Genomic DNA, 14745 nt, shown 5'->3' with positions numbered 1-14745 from the left:
TACCACTCCATTCTCAGTGTCACAAGTGTATATAGAATGATAAAATACATATATTTGATGAACACAAAGAGGATGATAAGTTGTATGCAGATATATGCTGAAAAAGATTGAGTACAGTATAGTCCGTGGCTAATAGAACACTTGGCTAAGACGATTTCCACAGAGCATGCAAAATAATGCATAATCCTTCACATAAAATAATCAAATGGAGTGCAGATTATCCGGGCTTTAGCAAAGGGTCCCAATAATGGAAAGACTTACATGACCTTTGGTACAGTTTTAATTGGTACAGTTAGCCACCACATTATTTATCAATAATCAATAATTTGGTGGCAAATGATAAGAAGTGAAAGTGACACAGTAGTCAATGATATTGTAGGTAGTGGACAGACAGCGTGACAAAATGTTTAATAAAAAATCCAATATTTAACATAGTTGACAACTGTTGTTTACAGAAGTTAATAAAAAATAAATTATTAAACAATCTGAACTTAAGAATCAATTTCTGAACTTCTGAATCAAATTTTTGGGGAAATATCTTTATTCAAATTTTTTGAAGCAACAAAATATTCAATCAGCATAGAGCTTCCAAAACAGTGCTTCCTAAGGAGGCATATCTTAAAGTAGCAAGCTTGCAGCGCCCAATACATCACAAAGAATGAAATGTCAGAAAGGGAGAGAAAGTTCTCCTGAGACAACAATCCCAGCAATGATCACAACACAGAGTGCTCAACAACAAGGCAAGCCGAACTTCACAGGATATTCCACTAAATGCACCATTCTATCCTCTCTTGCAGTGTGCCTGCCTAATGTGTCAGGGACGTTATTGTTGATAGTTGTATAGGTATACAAGATGGCCTTGTTCACCACTTCTTCCATAATCAACCTACCCTCAAACTAGGCATATTCAGGCATAAGGAAAAACCAAAACGAGAGCAAGGTCTGTTGAGGGGGACCATCCATGGGTATATATCTCAAAAACAACTTAGAGGACCTAGAACTCATAGCTCGGTAATGCTTGAAGTGCCAGGCACCACTAGGGTTTGTTAGAAGAAGCCTCACCCACCAACCTAGTTGCCACCAGCCTAGTTGCATGCCACCGACCTAGATGGTGGCATGCTTCATTATCGGGTTCCCAGCTGAGTAGCCGAATGCTTCATAGATTATCCACATCTCTGTTTTTAGTATACTCTGGGTCGCTGGGAATAAATAATCAATCAGTACGAATCCCCAGAGGTATTTTTAATTATCACCACTTCACCACTCACACCAAACATCCCGCCCTGCTGTAATCAGGCATTGAAGCACAGCTGGGTAGCATTCGGCTACTCAGCTGGGAACCCGATGATGAAGCATGCGAGAAATGCGCATGTGCGCGCGCGCGCGCATGCACAGTTTTCCTAGAAACGCCGATGAAGAGGAGGACAGCCCAGGGACTCCGCAGCCAAGGTTTTAAGTGGTTTTTCTTTACTTTAAAGTATTTTTATTTAAGTTTTAATCAATTGTTAATAGGGGGGTGGGAGGCAGGGGCTGGCCAACTCCGCTTCGCCGTGGAGTGTGCGTAGATTTGCCTACTCCGCATTCCCCGTGGAACACAGAGTAGGCAAATCTCTGCACAATCCACGGGCGTAGCTGAGGTCTGCGCCCGGGGTTCATTTTGACACCATGGTAGCAAATACTCACTCTGTGTTAAAACCTTCCAGTGAGAGAGCAGTTAACCTGTTACTTCAGGACAGTGCTTTGAATGAGAACAAGGAAGTTCTGGTACACACAAAACTGAACCGGGGAGCTGGGGTGGGCTGGGCAGAACGAGGTGAGGCATGATGTAGCAGTGACTTTTTTGCCATCTGTAAAGTATTCTTTTTAACCCCTCACATGCAGATTGATTCTGGGTCCCCAGATCCCGTAGGGGGCAATTGAACCCTGACAATGTTGTATTTTCTACCCAAACAGCAGTCAATGGGGCTATTTTCTTTACTTGCACCAGAGCTCTTGGCTTCCTCGCTACTGAACGAGGGGATGACGAACTGCGAGAAGGGGGTTTGGGGGGGCAGGGGGTCGAGGTGAGCTGCAGAACCAAATGGGAAAACCTTTGCTGGGTTGTGGAAAGTCCTACAGCTCCAGCTCATCTGCGGATGCTCTTAATAGTGGAAATGTGTTAATGGAACTCTATCCTTCCTGGGACTGGAGAAGCCACATCAGAAGTCTTAGTTTTTTGCACGTTTTATGGGGGAGGGGTGCAGGCAAAGGAAGGGCTGGGAGATGTGGCCCTCAGAAGTGCCACCCCTGTCTCCCGACCCCCTTTACTCGATTTCTGCTCAAGCAGCGAAGGGCTGAGGGCAAGGCCCCACTCTCCACTGACAAGCTAAAAAAATATTTGAGGTTCGCAGGTCTGCTAATCATGTCACACACCAGTGTTCAGGGACCTGAAACTAAGAGGAAACGATAATACCTAACAGTGACTGCACCCTCCCTTGGGAACTATCAGTGCTCAGTTTGAACCAGTGGTTGCAGATATGCCCATAGGCACTCATTGTTTGGGGAGGGACTTATTAGGTCGAGGTCTACCAGACTCAGCTGTCTGGTTTGCTAAAGACATCTTGGAGGCATTCAGAGAGTTTCCCTGGGAATGTATTCCACCAATTGCTTACTAGCAGCTTTGTCACTCACATATTCTGACTTTCTATTTGCTGGCTTTATTTGTTCAAAGCTGTCCAGCTTTAGTTTGTATGGGAGCAAAGTCTTTTCACACCACCTCTTCCCGTATTCTTCAACCAGTGATGCGATCTGTAAACAGGCCTGTAAATCTTCTTCTTACCTTGTCACATTTACTTTGCATTACATGACAGGTTAAATGTCAGGCTGTGTCTTCTGACGGAGCTTGGTGTTTGTTTTTCCTTCTCTGACTTTAAAGTGAAAGGATTTATGTGACAATCGTCCCCATACTGGGGGTAGGAAAGAGTTTTTTCTAGTCCACTACAACATTTGAATGAGCTTTGCAAGTATTTAAAATATATCGGAATTGGGAAAGCACAAATGAAGCACATTTTTTGTTAATTCTGAAGTATGTTGGAAACAAATAATTTGATCAAAACAAATGAATACTCTAGGTGATGCCATTTCCACACATTATCGTTTGTGCGCTGTAGAGTTTTATTAGTAAAATGGTATGTCTCTGCAAATGTAATGGACAGTTCAATTGAAAATGTGTTGTCTGTATTGGCAGTGTGCTACTACACCATGCATACTCCACTCTATGCCGCTCCACTCTATTCTGCACCAATCCACTCTATGCCACTGCACTCTACGCCACTTCACCCTACACCTCTCTACTCTATTCTGCACTACTCTACACAATGTCAATGCATTCTACAACATTCCACTCTACACCACTGCACTGTACATCACTTCAGTCTAGGCCACCCGACGGTACTGTGCACGGCTCCACTCTACGCCACTCCACTCTATGCTACTTTGCACCACTCCACACTACGCCCCACACTCTACACCAATCCACTGTGTGTCACTCTAACCTACTCTGCACCACTGCTCTCTATGCCACAACACTCTACACCACTTTCTTCTATGTCACTACACTCTACGCCACTCTACTCTACCCTGCACTATTACACTCTACACCACTCCACTGTATGCCACACTATGTCACTGCACTATACCTGACTTCACTGTACACCACTCTATGGCACTGCACTCTACTCCACCCTGCACCACTCCACTCTATGCCACTCTACTCTAAACCAATGGACTCTATGCCACTGCAATCTACGCCAATGCACTCTACGTCACTGCTCTCTTCACCACTGCACTCTATTCTGCAGCAGCGTAGTCTATGGCACTGCTCTCTACACCACTCTACTCTATGCCACTGCAATCTATGTCAATGCAGTGTATGCCACTCCACACCAGTGCCCTCTACTATACTCTAATCTTCAACACTGCACTCCCCACCACTGAACTCTATGCCACTCTACTCTGCATCACTGCACTCTATGCCACTGCACTCTGCAGCACTCCGCTCTACACTACTGCAATGTGTGCAACTTCACTGTACGGCACTATAATCATGGCCACTGGAATTATTTGATTTTGTAGCTACAGCGATTGTCGCTTCATAAAAGATTTGATGCATTTGCCACATAATCCATCATCTACCACACAGTCTACTGATTTTTGCAGAACAAAATATTGTTTCTAGCTCGAATGGTTCAAAGGTTACAAAAAATGCAGTGAAGTGTTTTGCTGCACAGTAGAAGTCTCAGTGCCAAGGTTGAATGGTCACCATTTTATTGCTTATTGCTATATTTGGGTGTTAAACTAGTGCTAATGACTGTGAACTAGCATTAAACTACTGCTACTGAGATGCAACCAAATCCCAGACAGTGTGAACAAGTGTAAAAATGACAAAATAATAAAGCAATACTATCACAAAATGTGCCACTTTACGCTGCATAACTTTCCTTTTAATGCTGCATAATTTACTCAAACCAGCCGCTTAATATTACCCTCACCTGGCGTTTGATTCTAGTGGCCCTGACTTTACTCTACTCTGCACCACTCTACTCCATTGCACTCTATGCTATTCTACTCTGAACAACTCTATGCTATTGCACTCTGTTCCACTCTACTCTACGCCACTTTACTCTATGCCACTCTACTCTATGCCACTCTACTCTGCACCACTCTACTCTGCACAACTGCACTCTATGCCACTGCACCACAATAATCTATACCACTGCATTCTGCAATGCTGCATTGTACACTGCTGAATTCTATGCCACTGCACTTTACGCCTCTGCACTCTATGTTAGTATAGTCTGCAACACTCTAAGCCAATGCACTCTACACCAGTTTACTTTACTCTACTTTATGCCTCTCCACGCCACAATATACTACTGCAATCTACTCTCCTCTTCACCACTCTACTCTACGCCTCTGCACTCTATGTCATTGCATTCTATGCTAGTGCACTGTACGCCACTTCACTCTACGTCACTGCACTTTAAGCTAATGCACTCTATGTCACTCTACACCTCTGTATTCTATGATACTCTACACAGCAACATTGAACTCTACGCCACTCTACTCTACGCCAATGCACTCTACTCCACTCTACACCACTGCACCCTATTACACTCATCTCTGCAACACTGCACTCTATGCTACTAAACTCTCTGCCACTCTACTCTGCAATACTGCATTCTATGCCAATGCACTTTACATCATTGCACTCTATTCCACTCTACTCTGCATCATTCCACTCTACGCCACTGCAATCTGCAGCACTCCACTCTACGCCACTGCACTCTATGTCATTGCATTCTATGCTAGTGCACTGTACGCCACTTCACTCTACGTCACTGCACTTTAAGCTAATGCACTCTATGTCACTCTACACCTCTGTATTCTATGATACTCTACACAGCAACATTGAACTCTACGCCACTCTACTCTACGCCAATGCACTCTACTCCACTCTACACCACTGCACTCTATTACACTCATCTCTGCAACACTGCACTCTATGCTACTAAACTCTCTGCCACTCTACTCTGCAATACTGCATTCTATGCCAATGCACTTTACATCATTGCACTCTATTCCACTCTACTCTGCATCATTCCACTCTACGCCACTGCAATCTGCAGCACTCCACTCTACGCCACTGCACTCTATGCAACTGCACTCTATGGCATTATACTCGGCAGCACTCTAGCCCACTCTACTCTGCAACACTTCACTCAACACCACTGCACTCTATGCCACTCTACTCTACGCCACTCTACTCTGGACCAATGCACTCTACACCTCTGTACTCAACACCACTGCACTCTACACCCCTGTATTCCACACCAATGCACTCTACTCCACTCTACACCACTACATTCTGCAGCACTCCACTCTAAGCCACTGTACTCTATGCAACCGCACTCTACGGCACTATAGTCTACTCTGCACCACTCTATCCCACTCTTCTCTGCACCACTCTATGCCACTGCACTTTATGCCACTATACTCTGCACCACTTCACTCTACACCACTGTACTCTATGACACTCTAGTCTACACTGCACCACTCCACTTTACACCACTGCACTCTATGCCACTGCATTCTTCTATACAACACTCTAATCTACGCCACTGCATTCTATGATGCTGCACTCTATGCCACTAAAGTGTATGCCGCTGCCCTCTATACCACTATACTCTGCAACACTCTATGCAAATGCACTCTTTATCAGTCCATTCTTCTCTACGCCACCCGACTGTATGTCACTCCACTCTTTGCCACTCCAATATATGAGGGCCTAAGACACTCCACTCTACTCCACGCTTTGTCATTTCACTCTGACACTCCACGCCACGCCACTAACCTTTAGCCATGCTGAACAGCAGCAATGCTGTACGGCATGACTTAAACTCATTGGGAAAGTCAATAGCTCTTGCCTAGGCGAGACCGAATGGCTTTCCCAGGTCCTGTTTTTTATCATTTATCTTTGACCCAGCACAAAAGAGAGAAAAGCAGATAAAGGGAAAGAAGGAGGAAAAGTAAGACATAAAGACAGTGACACAGAGACAAAGCAGGATAGAAAATAGCCTACAGGAGTGAAGAAAAGAGGGAGGCAGTGGATTGTGATGGACGAGAGAGGCGCGGGAATGATTAAAACTAGACAGCCTTGACATTCAGACACCCTGACATTCGGTGGCACCATCCTTGGGCTTTTAAGAAGCACTTTGTGCCCCGCACTTATCCTTTCCATATTAAGCACCAGGAAGAATCGGAAAAGGCCTGCCAAAAACTCTCTCCAAATCCGCTTCACTGCAATCGCTTGCATCTCTCGTCTTCGCGGCTGTCTCTTTCTCTGCATCAGCCTCCACCTCATCATTCCCTCTCTTCTGCTGTCCCCCGCCCCGCCCCCATCTTCGCTTAGATTTGATGCGCGCAGTGAATTTATTCTGAGTGACTTAATCCCAGATGTGCTCCCGCCCGGAGTGCGACGCTCCTGTCCACCCTCTGCGCCCATTAGACAGCAAGGAGACAGCTCGGAGACGCGCAGATTGACAGACCGCAGGCAGCACTGTATAGACATTCATGCGAGCATGGAAAATGTAAAGAGTGACATGTAAACAAGCACGGCACAAGGAGAAAGGCGCGTGGAATACTGAGCAGTAATCGAAGATAAATCCATTGCAAGCAGAAACACCCTGCAGAGAGAGGTGTGGGGGGGGGGGGAGTTAAAGAGGGAGAAAGGGGGAACGGGAGAGAATAAGAAAGTGGTAGGGAAGATGGAGATAGTAGAAATAGAAAGGGTGACGGAGAAGGGGAAAGAGTGGGAGAAAAGGGGAGAGAGGGCAAGAAAGAAAGTGGGGTGGAGAGTGAGAAACAAGAAGGGAATGAAAAAGAGGTAAGAGAGAACGAGAGAGAGAGAGAGAAAGCGCGAGAGAGGGGAAGAAAGGTGAGAAAGAGGACTAGAGACGGAAGAGAGAGTAAGAGGGAAAAAGCTAGATAAAGAGCAGGAAAGAGAGGGGAAGAAGAATGAGCGGATGTCTGTGTGTCAGAGAGAGGGATTGGAAAGAGCTAAAGAAAAACAGCAAGAAAGAGAACTAGAGAGTAAAGAGTAAGAGAGACACAGCGAGACAAAGAGAGAGGAACAGAGCTAGAGAAAAAGAGAGATGAAAGAGACAGGCTAAAAGTAAAAGAAAAAGAACGAGTGTGGACCTTAGCTATTATTTAGTTAACAGCTGGTGCATCATTTCTGTTAGACAAATGTCCAACCCGGTGCAGCCTTGGAAGAAGGCAAGGCCTGAAACTTCACAGTCAGAGAGGAATATTAGTCAAATCATTGAATTATTAGGCTCCAAGTGGGTTAGTGCTTTGAAGACTGATCTTGGTAGCATGTAACACGTGTGAATCATTTTCTGGGAGACAGCTCTCTTCTAGGAGAGGTGATGGGAAGAACCCAGAGGATCCACCTCCCACTTTTCACCTTGAACCCAAGGAGATCACCAGGGTGTCCACCAGGGATCATCCCTCAACCCCACGCTCTTCAACGCTTAAATGACCCAACTGGCCAACATCATCAGATCCCACGATCTCAACATAAGTACCTATGCAGACAACACCCAATTCATCCTCTTATTCACCGACAACATCCCCACTACCAGAACGTACTTCCACAAATGCATGACAAAAGTCACCAATTGGATGAAGAAGACCTGACTGCAGCTGAACAAAGTCAAGACAGAAGTACTGCTCTTAGGCAACAGCAGCAACACATGGAATAACTGCTGGTGGCCATTAGACCTAGGACCCGCACCCACTCCCTCTGACCAAAAACCTCGGAATCATCATTGACAACAAGCTCATCATGAAAGCACAGATCAAGGTTGTCTCCTCCCCCTGCTTCCTCACTCACTGCATGCTACATAAGATCTTCATTTGGCTACCCCTACACACGAGACGCACAATGACACAGGCCCTCATCACCAGCCGACTGGACAACAGCAACGCCCTCTACGTAGGAATCGCCACACACCTCCTATAGAGACTTCAGACCAAACAGAACTCCACAGCCAGACTCATCCTTGGCCTTCCACGACAAACCAACATTACATTCCTCCTCAGGCAACTCCACTGGCTCCCCCTACAGAAGAGATGCCAATTCAAGCTGCTGACCCACGCACACAAAGCTGTACACCTCCAAGGACTCACCTGCAATAACCACCACCTGAACTTCCACCAACCGCAAAGAAGACTACGCTCTGCCTCCCTTTCATTTGCCCATACTCCCCGCATCTAATGAAGCAGATGTGGAGGACGCTCCTTCACCCACATACCAGCAAGACATGGAACAGCCTCCCCACGCACCTCAGGACCATCACCTCACTTCTGGAATTCTGAATAGCCTTCTAGACCTGGTTGCTCAAATAAGACTTCGGGATCCGCAAGCGCCTGGATACTCGATCGGGCGATTAGTCGCACTTTAAAAATCCTGATTAATTGATGAAGATGCCTTTGGGGAGCAGGATAAGGGGACGTAGCTTCGAATTTCAAACTGGACTTGAACTTGACCAGTTATGTGGCAGGCTTTGGGCCTTTAGCACTATGGCCCTGATTAGGAGTCGGGTAGAGCATTATCCAGGGTGTGACACCTCCTCCTCCGAAAACACAAGGCCCGATATTCCTGCACTCGTTGTCACTTACCATGCTTAGGTCAAGTGGTAAATAGAAGCGTTTACCTACACTCGAATTTGACCAGAAGAAACAGTGCGGTTCTCCCAATCCATAGGGATTAACTTGTAATAGGAAGAGGAATCATTCATTTCGGCCACCCGGTATTGCAGCATCTAAATCTAATTTGTAATCAGGACCTATACATTAGCTAGAAGTGTGCTTGCGAGAACTCAGCTAACTCATGTCAAGCATGAGTAACTTAACCAGTGTGGTCTTTGTTTTATTGTATTTGTCAGTACTTAGTTAAAAAAAATACTTCTCCTACAAACCTGCTGGCCACGCTCCGAACCCCAACGTGTATTGTGTCACAAAGCCGCTACTCCAATAGTGAGGATCAATCCTGCAACCCACAGCAGTCCCAGGGAGCACTCAGTCCAGGAAGCAGACAGAAACTTCTCACCAGACACATCACACACTGCTACCATCTCTCATAATAGAAACCTCTCTAACTAAAGGATATTCGGCAAGCACCTTTCAGTGAAGCTCAGTGAATCAAGCGTCCACCACCAAGACCTGTACCTGGCACTGCAGAAGGCCTAGATCCCTACAACCCTAGACAGTACCTCTACGTTCAGTCCAAATCTGGCAACATTTTTGCCATTTATGCAAATAACACATTTCACCATCACAAAAGAATGAGGCTTTCTCTCCACAGCAACACCTCTGCTTCTCTCCTGCCAGCAATCCCCAACCCCAGGAAGAACACACACATGCAAACCATCAACAGCCATCCTGACTGTTTCATGACACCCTCGAGAGCTATAACGACTTTTCCGCTTCAGCTCCGTAAATATGTATTTATGTCATCCTAAGAGCCTTAACTTTTCCAAATGTGTAATTTGTATTGAATATGTAATATGTAAATATACAACTCTCACCATGAGTAACCATAGAAGCTACACATCTTGTCACTTACTATCTTGTGATTCTACATTTCTCGTCATGTTCTTTCGCTCTATTGTAAAGCGCTCTGACACCTCTGGGTAATGTCCGCGCTATATAAAAACACATAAATAAATAAATAAAATGTTCTCTGTAGTTCAAGGCCCTAACACAGCAGTTCGATGGGAATTAATTGGTAAATCATGGCTATCCCCCTCTACACCCTTCCTCACAGACGCAAAGCAAATACAGTCACTAAAAGTAAAAAAAAAAAACAGAACAGCACAGACCCCAAGCATGAGAACAGGACCACATTCTGGAAGCCAGCCTGGCGACAGAAGGACTACAATGAGGTTTTGCTGTTATTTTCATTTTACATTCATTTCACTGATGTCCCTTTCGGTGATGTCATTTAAGTTGAAAATCAAATAGACTATTGGAATCTCGAACAAGTTTCAGAACAAGAGAGCTGTGTTCACTGCTGACCTTGTTAGAGAGTCAGGCAATTTGCAGAGTTCTGCTGGAGCTTGTCCTAATTTGAGAGATCAGGTTAGGAATGCTGGGTAGAGAACACTTGGTGGAGGCATAGAAAACAAGAGGCGATCTTAATCTACATTTGTACCCCATTTTTCAAGTATGCTCAATTCTCTTAAGGTCTTACACAAGAAAGATGCACTTTTTGTCTGGGATTAAAAGTGGTAGAATGCTTTGAACTTGATATGCAAGGATATTGTGTCTGCACAACCCATAAAACCTTTTGACACTGAGATTGTAAGTACGATTGTTACGGATGTAAGCAGTTGTGGGCTAGGTGATGTTCTACTACAAAAAAGAGATAATGGTAGGGAGGACATAATTGCATTTGCCTCCAGAGCTCTCCAGGAGGTAAGCACACATATTCTTTTATCAATCCAGAAGGATGTACAGGCTATGTAGTGGGTCACACAGTACTTCAAGTATGGGGAGTTCCTTTTATTATCCATACTGATCACACTCCCTTAGTTGATCAATTTAGCACAAAGAACAGGGGTAAAGACACACCCAGGATTTCAAGTGACAGTACAGGTTACATGAGTATGGTTATAAGATTGAATATGTTCCAGAAAAAAGAAACGTAGTCACAGATTTTTTTATCCAGAATGCATTTGAGAGAAGATGATGGTGTGATGTGTGATGATGGTGAAAAAGTGTGTTTGATGGGGAGGGGGGGGGGGACAAGATGGTGACTGGCGCAGATGCACCTTAAAGAGCTCTGTGTCCCGCCCGTCAAGTAATCCTTAAAAGAAGGTCTTCCCTGCCCAGCCAACGTATCCCAGAGTGAGGTCCTGATCCCCCATTTCCTGGGTAACCTTGGGAGCTCGGGGACGCCGTGAAATGGCTGGGCGATTCTCGAAGCCAGACTGAGTGTTCCATTAGGCGCAGCCTACCATTGAGGTGGCAGCCTACGGAGCTCTGGAGGGTGCAACACAACGCGGCGGGGCTGTGGGCCGGAATTGAAACGATCCCAGCAATGGTTGCCGTAGTGTGCTGTCCCCCCCTCCTGGGAAGACAGAGGGTCTCCGGGTCAACGGAGTGGCAGAGAGGGCTGACCCTAACTGGCCTCGAGGAGTATGGCCCTGTGGTGGGGCGCACCCTAGACGCCCTGATTGAGAACAGAGATCAGTGGGACTGGTATGCGCCGACGCCCCTTGGGTACCAGAGGCCTCACCTGGGAGTATTGGGAGGGATAAAGGGGGGCAAGCACACCGACCACCATTTGTGTGTGTAAAAGGCCGCTTTATTAAAACAGGTGCACATCACACTTATTAACACTGGCAACCGCCTTACAAAACTAAAACCTCTCTAAACATCGAGTTACCTGACCCCCTTTAGTTTTCCTCCCCCCACCCCTACGATCCCCACATAATCAAAATCCCCCACCCTGCAATATACAAATATATAACTTCAAATACATTCCATAATACACAATTTTATCACCTATATCATAACACCAAACCTCCCAAGACCTACAGTCCTATTTGCCTTCTTGCAACTGTAACTAACTACCCTCTAATGTAACTTCCAAACTGCTTACCCTTTCCCCGCTCCCGTTCCCCAACTCCCCAAACTTAATGATAAAGTACCGAACTCCAGCCAAACTTGGCCCACATTCGAAACAACTCCGCCTGCACCTGTCCCAAGCGACAACTTACAATATATCCCCCTATGCACCTGTCCCAACAAAGCCTCCGTAACAAAAAACTCCTAACCAAAAAAACCTCCCACAAAAACCCAAAGCCCAGGGAGGGTGGGCGGGGAAAAAGCAAAAACCTAACTGCCACGCTCCCAGCCACCAGGTCACCCGTACCTAAAATGGTGGCTGGGCAAGCGTGTAAACCCCTGATATAGCCCTTGGGCTTGAAACTGCCAATTTGGGATGCCTTTGGGCTACTCCCAGGCAGCCCAACGCTGCAAAATGGCCGCTCTCGCTCTAGCCCCCTTTCCCCCTCCCAAAACTGCACGGAGGCAGACCTTGCGGCTCAGCTGCCCCCCAAACCCCTCTTGGGAGGGATAAAGGGGGGCAAGCACACCGACCACCATTTGTGTGTGTAAAAGGCCGTTTTATTGAAACAGGTGCACATCACACTTATTAACACTGGCAACCGCCTTACAAAACTAAAACCTCTCTAAACATCGAGTTACCTGACCCCCTTTACTTTTCCTCCCCCACCCCTACGATCCCCACATAATCAAAATCCCCCACCCTGCAATCTACAAATATATAACTTCAAATACATTCCATAATACAACATTTTATCACCTACATCATAACTCCAAACCTCCCAAGACCTACATTCCTATTTGCCTTCTTGCAACTGTAACTAAATACCCTTTAATGTAACTTCCAAACTGCTTACCCTTTCCCCGCTCCCGTTCCCCAACTCCCCAAACTTAATGATAAAGTATCGAACTCCAGCCAAACTTGGCCCACATTCGAAACAACTCCGCCTGCACCTGTCCCAAGCGACAACTTACAATATATCCCCCTATGCACCTGTCCCAACAAAGCCTCCGTAACAAAAAACTCCTAACCAAAAAAAACTCCTCCAAAAACCCAAAGCCCAGGGAGGGTGGGCGGGGATAAAGCAAAAACCTAACTGCCACGCTCCCAGCCACCAGGTCACCCGTACCTAAAATGGTGGCTGGGCAAGCGTGTAAACCCCTGATATAGCCCTTGGGCTTGAAACTGCCAATTTGGGATGCCTTTGGGCTACTCCCAGGCAGCCCAACGCGGCAAAATGGCCGCTCTCGCTCTAGCCCCCTTTCCCCCTCCCAAAACTGCACGGGGGCAGACCTCGCGGCTCAGCTGCCCCCCAAACCCCTCTTAGGAGGGATAAAGGGGGGCAAGCACACCGACCACCATTTGTGTGTGTAAAAGGCCGTTTTATTGAAACAGGTGCACATCACACATATTAACACTGGCAACCGCCTTACAAAACTAAAACCTCTCTAAACATCGAGTTACCTGACCCCCTTTACTTTTCCTCCCCCACCCCTACGATCCCCACATAATCAAAATCCCCCACCCTGCAATATACAAATATATAACTTCAAATACATTCCATAATACAAAATTTTATCACCTACATCATAACTCCAAACCTCCCAAGACCTACATTCCTATTTGCCTTCTTGCAACTGTAACTAAATACCCTTTAATGTAACTTCCAAACTGCTTACCCTTTCCCCGCTCCCATTCCCCAACTCCCCAAACTTAATGATAAAGTATCGAACTCCAGCCAAACTTGGCCCACATTCGAAACAACTCCGCCTGCACCTGTCCCAAGCGACAACTTACAATATATCCCCCTATGCACCTGTCCAAACAAAGCCTCCGTAACAAAAAACTCCTAACCAAAAAAAACCCCCACAAAAACCCAAAGCCCAGGGAGGGTGGGCGGGGAAAAAGCAAAAACCTAACTGCCACGCACCCAGCCACCAGGTCACCCGTACCTAAAATGGTGGCTGGGCAAGCGTGTAAACCCCTGATATAGCCCTTGGGCTTGAAACTGCCAATTTGGGATGCCTTTGGGCTACTCCCAGGCAGCCCAACGCGGCAAAATGGCCGCTCTCGCTCTAGCCCCCTTTCCCCCTCCCAAAACTGCACGGGGGCAGACCTCGCGGCTCAGCTACCCCCAAACCCCTCTTGGGAGGGATAAAGGGGGGCAAGCACACCGACCACCATTTGTGTGTGTAAAAGGCCGTTTTATTGAAACAGGTGCACATCACACTTATTAACACTGGCAACCGCCTTACAAAACTAAAACCTCTCTAAACATCGAGTTACCTGACCCCCTTTACTTTTCCTCCCCCACCCCTACGATCCCCACATAATCAAAATCCCCCACCCTGCAATATACAAATATATAACTTCAAATACATTCCATAATACAAAATTTTATCACCTACATCATAACTCCAAACCTCCCAAGACCTACATTCCTATTTGCCTTCTTGCAACTGTAACTAAATACCCTTTAATGTAACTTCCAAACTGCTTACCCTTTCCCTGCTCCCGTTCCCCAACTCCCCAAACTTAATGATAAAGTATCGAACTCCAGCCAAACTTGG

The sequence above is a fragment of the Lissotriton helveticus genome, chromosome 3_2 (genome assembly GCF_964261635.1).
Source record: "Lissotriton helveticus chromosome 3_2, aLisHel1.1, whole genome shotgun sequence".
NCBI classification, from domain to species: Eukaryota; Metazoa; Chordata; class Amphibia; order Caudata; family Salamandridae; genus Lissotriton; species Lissotriton helveticus.
Note: the sequence above shows the minus strand (reverse complement) of the source record.